This window comes from Colias philodice, chromosome 3 (genome assembly GCF_061535455.1).
Source record: "Colias philodice isolate Cphi_HAF_F1 chromosome 3, ilColPhil1 Martin Lab GWU primary, whole genome shotgun sequence".
Taxonomy (NCBI): Eukaryota; Metazoa; Arthropoda; class Insecta; order Lepidoptera; family Pieridae; genus Colias; species Colias philodice.
In genome coordinates, this window is record NC_143088.1 from 1,780,778 (window position 1) to 1,790,146 (window position 9,369).

General features: G+C 30.9%; 1 protein-coding gene across 1 annotated transcript in view; it reads right to left on the reverse strand.

Annotated features, from left to right (window-relative positions):
* Nucleotides 1-6,366, reverse strand: part of PsGEF (Protostome-specific GEF) — a 50,683-nt gene extending 44,317 nt beyond the window's left edge. The window contains exon 1 of the mRNA XM_089713905.1: nt 6,148-6,366. The gene's annotated coding sequence lies outside the window, so the exon portion shown is untranslated. The remainder of the gene's footprint in view (nt 1-6,147) is intronic.
* Nucleotides 6,367-9,369: the final 3,003 nt, after the last annotated feature.

Sequence of the window (9,369 nt, forward strand, 5' to 3'; positions counted from 1 at the left end):
TTATTTTGGTAAGGTCAACAACCTTCAGCTATTAACGTACTAACAATATGTTCGGACACTATCTCTGATCTATAATCTATGCCCATATGGCAGAGGCATAGACGATGATATTATGTTAATTTTGGCGGCAAATTTAATAACCCATTTTTAATTACCACTAATTGTTGGAATTTTTGATGTGGGTCACATTTTTACTGACATGTGTGATGTGTCTTTGTGTAGGTAGGTTGAAAGGATTAATCGCGATTGTTTTGTTTAAATTGGATAATCAAATAGATTTATCAATATTAAAATAAAGAAAATAAAGTTAACAATAAACATTATATAGAGTATAGACAATAGACAAACATTTATTCACAAAAATGACACATATTACAACTGATATAATATCAATACATTAAAAAATAATGAACAACAATTACAAAAAACTAACAAAATAATATAAATCCGATACAAATGATCTAATCTACATTTGAATAAAATTTAAATAAACTATTTTATATCTTTCAACGTGAGACTTAAAATATTTTAAAATTCAATCATTTCCCCAATTTCTTCCTAACTCCTTCCTTACATATACAAGAATTTAACATCGAAAAGGAAATTAATAAGGGAATCATAAATACATAATTATAAACACAGGTGCTCTTATAAACCCTAGACATACTTCATACCACATACCACATAAAGAAAACCAATATATTATCGTTAGTTTAGATAACGTAATCCCTTATCAGGTTGTAAAATTATTTCATAACACGGCCCAATTATAGGATAAAAAAAGCTGATACAACACAGCTGTTGAAAGGCTTAACATTACTGTATAGTAAGCTATAATCACAGTAAAGACGGCAATTATCTGTATGTAAGTTAAATATTAGACATAACTAGAATACTTACGTAATATTCTTAGTTGATTTTATGTGGTTTAAAATTAGTTTAAATGAATTCGAATAAAGAACGGAGACAATTTTTTTTTTGGTGGCCAGCACAAGCCACTAATTCTGTTTAGGGAAAATTGTAACCGAAGCAAAGAGGTTGGTTTCCTTTAAATGTAAAAACATGTTGGTGAGAATATCAAAATAATAAATAAATAAAAATTTTGTTAATAGAGTAAAGATTTGGTTTAATTTTAATAAATAAATAAAAATTTTAAATTTGTATGATACTGAAAATAAAAATATTTGATACAATATTTTTAATATTTCGTAATTTAACTCTAGTTTATCACATAATCATGTAAAAAAAATTATCCTTGTACATAAGTTACGGCAGATGCCGTTATATCAAAGCTAAGATAAGTAAGGGTTCCTTAAATTGGAAGCATTGTTGTCTTCCCAATTGTTGTTACAAAAATTGGAGTAATAATACGCAATTGTTATCCGATCTGGAGCAGATTCCGAATCTTCCGAGCCATTGTTATCCTGTTCGTTCCTTTATCATTGTTTAAGGAAGTGCAAAAATGAAGTTCGAAGTTCAAACGCAGCTGTCACTGTCAACGTTTTATTTTTTAAACCATAGAGGCTAGAGTCGCATTGTGCCAGTATTTGTCCAAGGAGTTCCGATCCACTTTTTTTTCTTCTGTTCACGTTGGTATGATTTATTTTTGACAACAATCGTTCTTGTAGTATGGGAAATTTACGAGGCGATATTGAGGGGCGGGAATATTAGATTCCACGACAGTTATTGCTCATTATTATTAACTTGGTAAGAAATTATTACCATGTTAACTTCTTGTGCTGTTATAGATTGTCATAAGTATACCATTCTTAATTTCTTCAGTGAAAGTCATAGAGTAAATCATAATTATCTTTCGTAAGTAATTTTTGATAAAATAATAATAATAATAAGACGTATGGATTACCGTACATCAATTTTATTTATCATTATATTGTAATCTAGTGCAAAAGTAAGTTATTTAAAAAGCTGGGCTGATTTGTTCAAACTTTTTATGCAGATAATTAAAGTCTGATAACATTTCTTCAAAATATACTGAAAGCAATATGGGGCGATTAAATCGCGAAATAAAATAACAACACTTTATGTACATCCCCGCTATAAAAGCAACGTTGCTTAATCTGTACCAGCCAATAATGAAGTCGTAAAATTTTATAACCTCATTTTATGATTAAAATATTAAGTCTTTGAGGTTTTACGATCCGTAGCTTATTGTTGCTATCATTTAGAGTTTTATTTTTTATTTGCAAACTTTTTTATACACATAGAGTTATAAAAAAGAGAGCAGATATTAAATTTTATAGATGTCGTGTACAATGTACATATTGTATATTTTAAAAACCCTTATCATAATTTGAAGTGTTTTAATTTAATTTTTTTTAAGCAACTTTATTCAAAAATATATATATAGTCAAAAAGCATAGACAAGAAAAAAGTAACGTGAAAAATTAGACCACCTCAAGTATTAAGTCATAGCCTGGGAACCGAGACCCTAATCCTTAAAACCCGGAGGTCAGAGGCCAAGCAGGGTGATTTATGGGCAAACACCTGGGGTAGCTTGTACGAACAAGCTTTAAATCATATTAAATTGATTTTTTTTACTTTTAATAAAAAACAAATTGAAATTCGAACATGTCATTTTGGAATGGAAGTAACGGAAGATTTAGGAAATGCCGGTTTTTTTTTGTATTTTTGCACAAGAACGCTAAAAGCCAAGCTAAAAGCGTAAGTATATTTATTTTGTCACACATGTGAGCGATGTTTTAATGACACAATAATTGTCTTGGTTTTTAAATGCCATAGAAGACGCCTACTTCTTAAATTTAACAAAAAATGAGTTGGAACGGGAAGTTTTTTCATGCTCTCTCTTTCAAAAACTACCAAACTTAATTAGATTTTTTTAATCACACGATAAAAAAATCTAACAAAATGTAAAGCAGAGTCTAACGAACTCAATACACAAAGACTGCAATTATTACCTACTTCTAAGTAGGCATTGGTAGAAAAATACAACAAAGACTGTTTACAATAGTGTAATTTCACTTTGCACCTACTATGTTACCTTTTAAATTATATTTGTTGTCATGCTTTCTTTACACTTCGTGAGAACGAATCGAAAAGGGTTAACAAAAAACTGAAACTTTTCGCAAACAATAGTAACAAATTACCAGTTGGATAGTATTTCAGGCGGAGAAAGTGTAATATTTATTATTACTTAATATTTTTTATTAAATAAAATTAGTATCAAGTAATAATCTACAACTCTCTATTTATAGATTAGCAATGCGCATGGCTCAATAATTCGTTTAGTTTGACGTTAAAAACTAATTATTAAAGATAAGATTTATAGAACCAGTAGTATTATACTCCAAAGCTCACCCTTATTTATCATAATTAGATACGCGTTCCTCATTGAATATCAAAACAAGTGAATTATCATAACAAAACTATTTCATAAGACATTTTTATGGTTTGGTTAACGCCTTGAGGAAGCGGCTGCATGGTTTTTTGCTAATCACAATATTAAAACGATGCAAACGATAATGAAATCTAATTACTTGCAAGAAGAGTCATTTCAGATTTCTTCTCCAGCGGTGTGTAACGATTTGTTTTTAATTTTGACGTTAGGGCTGTCTATTGTCTATGATTAAATTACAGATAATGCAAACTAGAGTTTTTTGTTCGAATTTTGAAAGACGAAGAATGAATCATAAGAGGAGCGGTTATTTTACAACGTTTTACGTTGCTAATGTTTTAATAAACTTTACAATAGGTGTAGGCTGTAGGTGTGTTCAATGCAGACATTTTTATAATTAACTAGCGGTCCGCCCCGGCTTCGCCCGTGGTACATATTTACGTTTTCTCTACATAAAAACCATTCTCGTACTTCAAGGAATATAATAAAAAAAGATTTATCGAAATCGGTTCAGCCGTTCTCAAGTTATGCGCTTACCAACACATTTTGGGATTCATTTTTATATTATATGTAGATTAATATTTAATAGATATATCTTTTCCCACAGTTATGAGTCCAGCGTAATTTAGTAAAAATTCAGTAGACTGTAAAACATAGTTCTCATTTGAGCGAAAAAAAGCGCGCAAAAAATCGGCGCACGGTCCGCTGCACTCAAAGGGTGTTTTATTAAAATCTTATGAATCGCTCTCTCTCTTTCATGTTTAGTTAGGATATATTCATCTCTATCTAACATTAATTAAGGGTCTAACTGACCCTCAGAGGTTAGCTGTTATATTTAAGTGTGTGAGAAGTGCTTGTTGTGATCCATTGTTTTATTATTTCGATTAAGGGTCTTGAGTGCGCTCGAAATACATTTTATACTCAAAGTAATTGACTTTTGCGAACGATATACTGATTTCTATCGGAACTACTTAATTTTTACAAGTGGTTGATAGAGTTATAGGTCAATTACAAATAGTTTTGGCTATTGAATACATAGACCGTGTATATTTCATAATAATAGGGGATTTGGCAAACGTATATAATCTATTGCAACTCTACACTCAATAGTGTTGCTAGGTATAGCTTATATTTTAAAAATATCTTATACTTTTTATAAAAGTGATATTAGATTTCAGGTACAGGTGTCTATTTTGCATATTAAAACAGATTTAAATATGAAAAATAACAGTAACTGTCATTTTTATTTTTATCAACATATCCTACTCGAGAGTAATATTTCTTTTAACTTTACCGAGTAAAATATTTCTTTTAGTTATAATCCCATATTCTCGGACCATGAAATTTGCTCTATCAAAAGCGATGACAATAGATGATTAATGTTTCTTGACTGACAGCCTGTCGCAATTTTAAAATATTGAAGTTTTACACTTTATAAGTGTTATAAATATTCGTAAAATCGATATTTAGATGGAAGCGAAGTTGCGTATATTTTTGTTTGTTTGTCACTTCTTTTCTCTAAAACATTTGGAGGGATTTGTAGAAATTTGATACAGATTATAGCCTCAGTACCTACATACCTTTTGAAAAAGGCTAAAGGAATAATTAAACAAACAACAATTTAGTATACTTATAATATTTACTCAAATAACTTTTTAAAACGTGAAAAAATCGACAACTTCTCTTGTTATAGCCTTTATAACGTTTATTTAAAAAAAAATCAAAACGCTCTATATTAAATGTGACTCAACCGACTTCAACAAATAGTACATATTCGAACCCTTAGCTAATATTTACATTTCCAAAGCAAATTACAACCATTTTTATGTTAAGCAGCCCCTAACTCTATCCTGAGTCTATCCTACCTTATTTGCTTTGAACGAAGAGTGACTTCAGAGAATTATAAAAATAATCTTATAATCTTACTGTATCTAGAATCATTACCACATTTTTTTTAAACTTTATTAATAATTTGACTTTGAATTTTAGTTGACATTAAGAATTTCGAAATAGTGAGTAATAAAAAGGGGAGAGAAAATTAAGAGATAAGTAAGTATCAAATTTTTAATTCTAATATTATTAGAGAAAATCTGCAAAATAGTGTAAATGTTTAAAAATATTAGCCAAAGGTTCTCAAACCCTCTTCTAATTGAGTTAGTTCTAACGGGATTCGTTACTTTAAATCAAAAATTAGGTAATTCGGTTATCTTCTATTAACTAAGTAGATCCGGTTGTCACATAAATTATTAATTATAAATTATTATCAATGAGAAAATATAATATAGACAAATAATGTTCTAATATAAAAAACATTTTTTAAATTCTAATTTCCAACGGAAGTAGAGGTGTATGTTAGACAATTTTGTTGAAACGTGAGGGGACGAATTGATATCTAAGGTATCTTTTGTCAGAAGTTGTGGGTTTGATTCCCTTGAAGAACATTATAATCTTATACCTTTATCTATAGTTATAATCTTAGAAACGGCTTCAACAATTTTCACGAAGTTGGAGTTTTGGAGGCAAAAAAGGTGATGTACCATAGTCAGAAAAAAATGCCGAGCAAAGTTTGGTCATCAGTTTAGTCAACACAATATTATTTTCATAATAAAATAACTTTTCATTGAAAGAATAGCAAAACTTTAAATTTATACCTATCTATAGATTCAGAAATAATGAACATGTCGCATCAAAGTAATATATCAAGATTGCCATTGTCAAAGCCTTAACCTTAACTTTTGAAAAAAGTATCTTCTAAAAGGACCCTTTTGACTCACCGAAACAGTTGGTACGAAAGAATTGTATTCCTTTTCACTGCACCAAAATGCTCCCTTCACATACAAAATCCAATCGAATCACGAAACACATCACTGTTCCAATTATTGTCAATTTTCCAACACTGCAAATATTTGGTTGAACGAAAAACTTTTCGCAAACGTCAAACCGAACGGCACGTGCTTTCGCGCGCAAAGCTCGCGTTCGAATAAACCGAATTTCGAATTTACCTGGACACCGCGACATTTGCATCGTTCTCTTTCTGACAATTACGCGTTGTGCGTGTTGGAAAGGGAAGGGTATAGTTGTAAGGAACGCAAGGATACGTGGGGGCAATTTTTTTTTCTTCTGATGTTTTGTTTTCGCGCCTTATCGCTGCGGTGTGATCATAGATAAGAGTATCTCTTTGATGAAGTGCTGTTGAATGAATGCATTGTGAACTTTTACTATCGGAAGCTTTCTCTGCGCAGGAGTCGCATGGTTTTTTATTTTATTTTAAAATTTTAAACGGTTCCGTTGTTTAGAATAGAATTGAATTAGCATGATGGTAGCAGTACAAACATCAAATAATAAATTGAATTGTGTTTTTTTTAAACTTATTCAATTGGTAACTAACAACCATTATATTTAGGGTAATTGCGCTGGTTTGCCGTCCAGTTTCGGTTTTCGTCCATTTGACTGACCTGCTACAATCAAGTGCGTGAAACTTGAATACAAACCTACCTTCCCGCGCAAGTTTGCACTTTTTACGTTCCATAATGTGTAAGCAACAGTACTATCAACATGAAAATTTGATTTGACAAGAAGAGAGTTCAAAAAATTAACGTAAAAGTGGCCGCTTCCCATCCGTGCCTTGCAGATGTCATCGCGCGAGAGAAAAATTTGCCAGCGAGAAAAGTTCATGGTAAGTTAAATCACTGTTTTAGCTAGTTTACGTAATGTTTTTGGTACGTATGTTTAGATATAAGCCTATTAAACGCAATTAGAAGTGTTTATTATACTTTTTTTATAATATTCTTCGAAAAATTAAGTGGACGGATACTAGGTTACCAAATTCTCAAAATATTTGGTTTTCGTCCAAGTGGACGAAAACTCAAACAGCTACGTGAATATTTGTTAGGTTCTTTTTACTCTATCGGACCATTAAAATACTGAATAGTTTCTCCCGAAGTGATCTTTATTGCTATTAGTTTAGATTTTTTGGTTTCCGTCCACTGCTTTGTCAGTGCAGCCAAAATAAAAAAATATTTAAAGAAGTGGACGAAAACTAAATTTAGCTTTAAACGTTTTAGTTTTCGTCCATGAATGAGTATTGGAGTGGGCAAAAATTAAAAATAGCTATTCTTTTGCATTACTTTTCGTCTTTTTTACGTATTGAAAAGTTTTCTATTCAGTATCTTCCTTATAAATAATTGGTGAGGGCCAGAGTGCTGTAGGTTCCTAATATTGTCATTCATTCAGTCATGTATCATTCTCCTTATGTGAAGTAGAGTCAATTATTCGTAGCATAAATGGGGGTAGGTCAGACATAATACACTGTATTTTTCTTGATTATCATTCACTTGAGTATCATCTTTTATTCTAGGTAGCTGTTTTGCCAATGCAATACTTTTTATTCTACTTACTCAACGTATCCTAAGAGAGATCTTATTGTTTTTAGATGGCCTCGAAGGAGTCTAAGAAAGCTAGAAAAAAAAACGCTACGTACACTGACGAATCTTTAATAAAGGCATCAGTAAGACAATAATGCATAGTTCAGTAAGGTATAGTATAGTTTATTTTAGTAGCTAAAACGTATTATTATGGCTGTGTTTAATATAGTACGTTTCATTTGATAAACAAAGTACTAGAATGAATATTTCTGTTTTTTGATGTAATTTCTCAGTCCTATAATTATTAATTTATTCATTTACATTGTAAGTAACGCATTCCTTTCTTTATTACGAATAATTAAACAGTCATCACTAACGCATATAAAGACTGCCAAGTGCTACATAGATCTCAGTGTTGACTAGTTATATTGATTATTATTAGTAAAACTAAACCTGTAAGGTAGTGAGAAATTGTGATGTTGATTAAATAAAAGTATATATTTACCTGTAATTGTTTTTTAACTTAATAGTTGACCTACCCTCCTTTTTCTACACGGTGGTCGAAAACTAGCTTACACTAGGACGAAAACCAGTTTTTTTGGACGAAAACTAGCATATACCCTACTTTTGCAGAAAATAATTTAAATAAAAAGATACGTCAAAATGATTTATTTTCACTTAATATTATCTTAAAGAAGACTATATAAGGACTAAATAAAAATATTATATGTTTAAGGAAGGGTGCTTCAAAATATTTATTTCGCATCACAAAGTTGGCAACTCCCATAACTGGACGAAAACCAGCGCAATGACCCTACTTACCGTATGGAAATTTCAAGAGTCGTCTTAATTTTATTTTATTTAATACAGGACTAATGTTTCCTTGTAATATTTAATTTAATTACAAACAATTGCGTAGACTTTAACTCAAACTCAAACATTTATTTATTCAATTAGACTTCTACAATCTAGAAGTACTTTTGAAACGTCATAAGATTTTACCAATTAGGTACCACCGATTCAGAAAGTGGTTAACTTACGTATTTTTATTGTAACTTACTTACTTGTGTACAATTTTCCAGATAAAAGTTATAATAGTATACGAAATTAGGTGTAAGCAAAAATGAAAAAGAGAAAAGTATTCAACTAGATCTCAAATGCTCAAGTCATCGCATCGGTACCCCGTTAGGAACGGTGCAATCGCGGTCAGTGGGTTTAGTTCCGTGCGAGGCAATTAATCCGTTTCTAGCTTACATGGTAACTTGCTAAGTACGGTTAATTGTTTAATTGATTTCCTTTTTGTGTTTTTTTAACGGTTGTAAAAAGTGGAAAAATATATAGAGACTTATGGCAATTAATGTAGGTAATCTTATATATAAAAATGAATCGCAAAATGTGTTGGTAAGCGCATAACTCAAGAACGGCTGAACCGATTTCGATAATTCTTTTTTTATTATATTCCTTGAAGTACGAAGATGGTTCTTATGTAGAGAAAACGTAAACATGTACCACGGGCGAAGCCGGGGCGGACCGCTAGTCTTATATATAAAAATGAATCGCAAAATGTGTTGGTAAGCGCGAGAAAACGAAAATATGTACCACGAGCGAAGCCGGGGCGGACCGCTAGTAGGT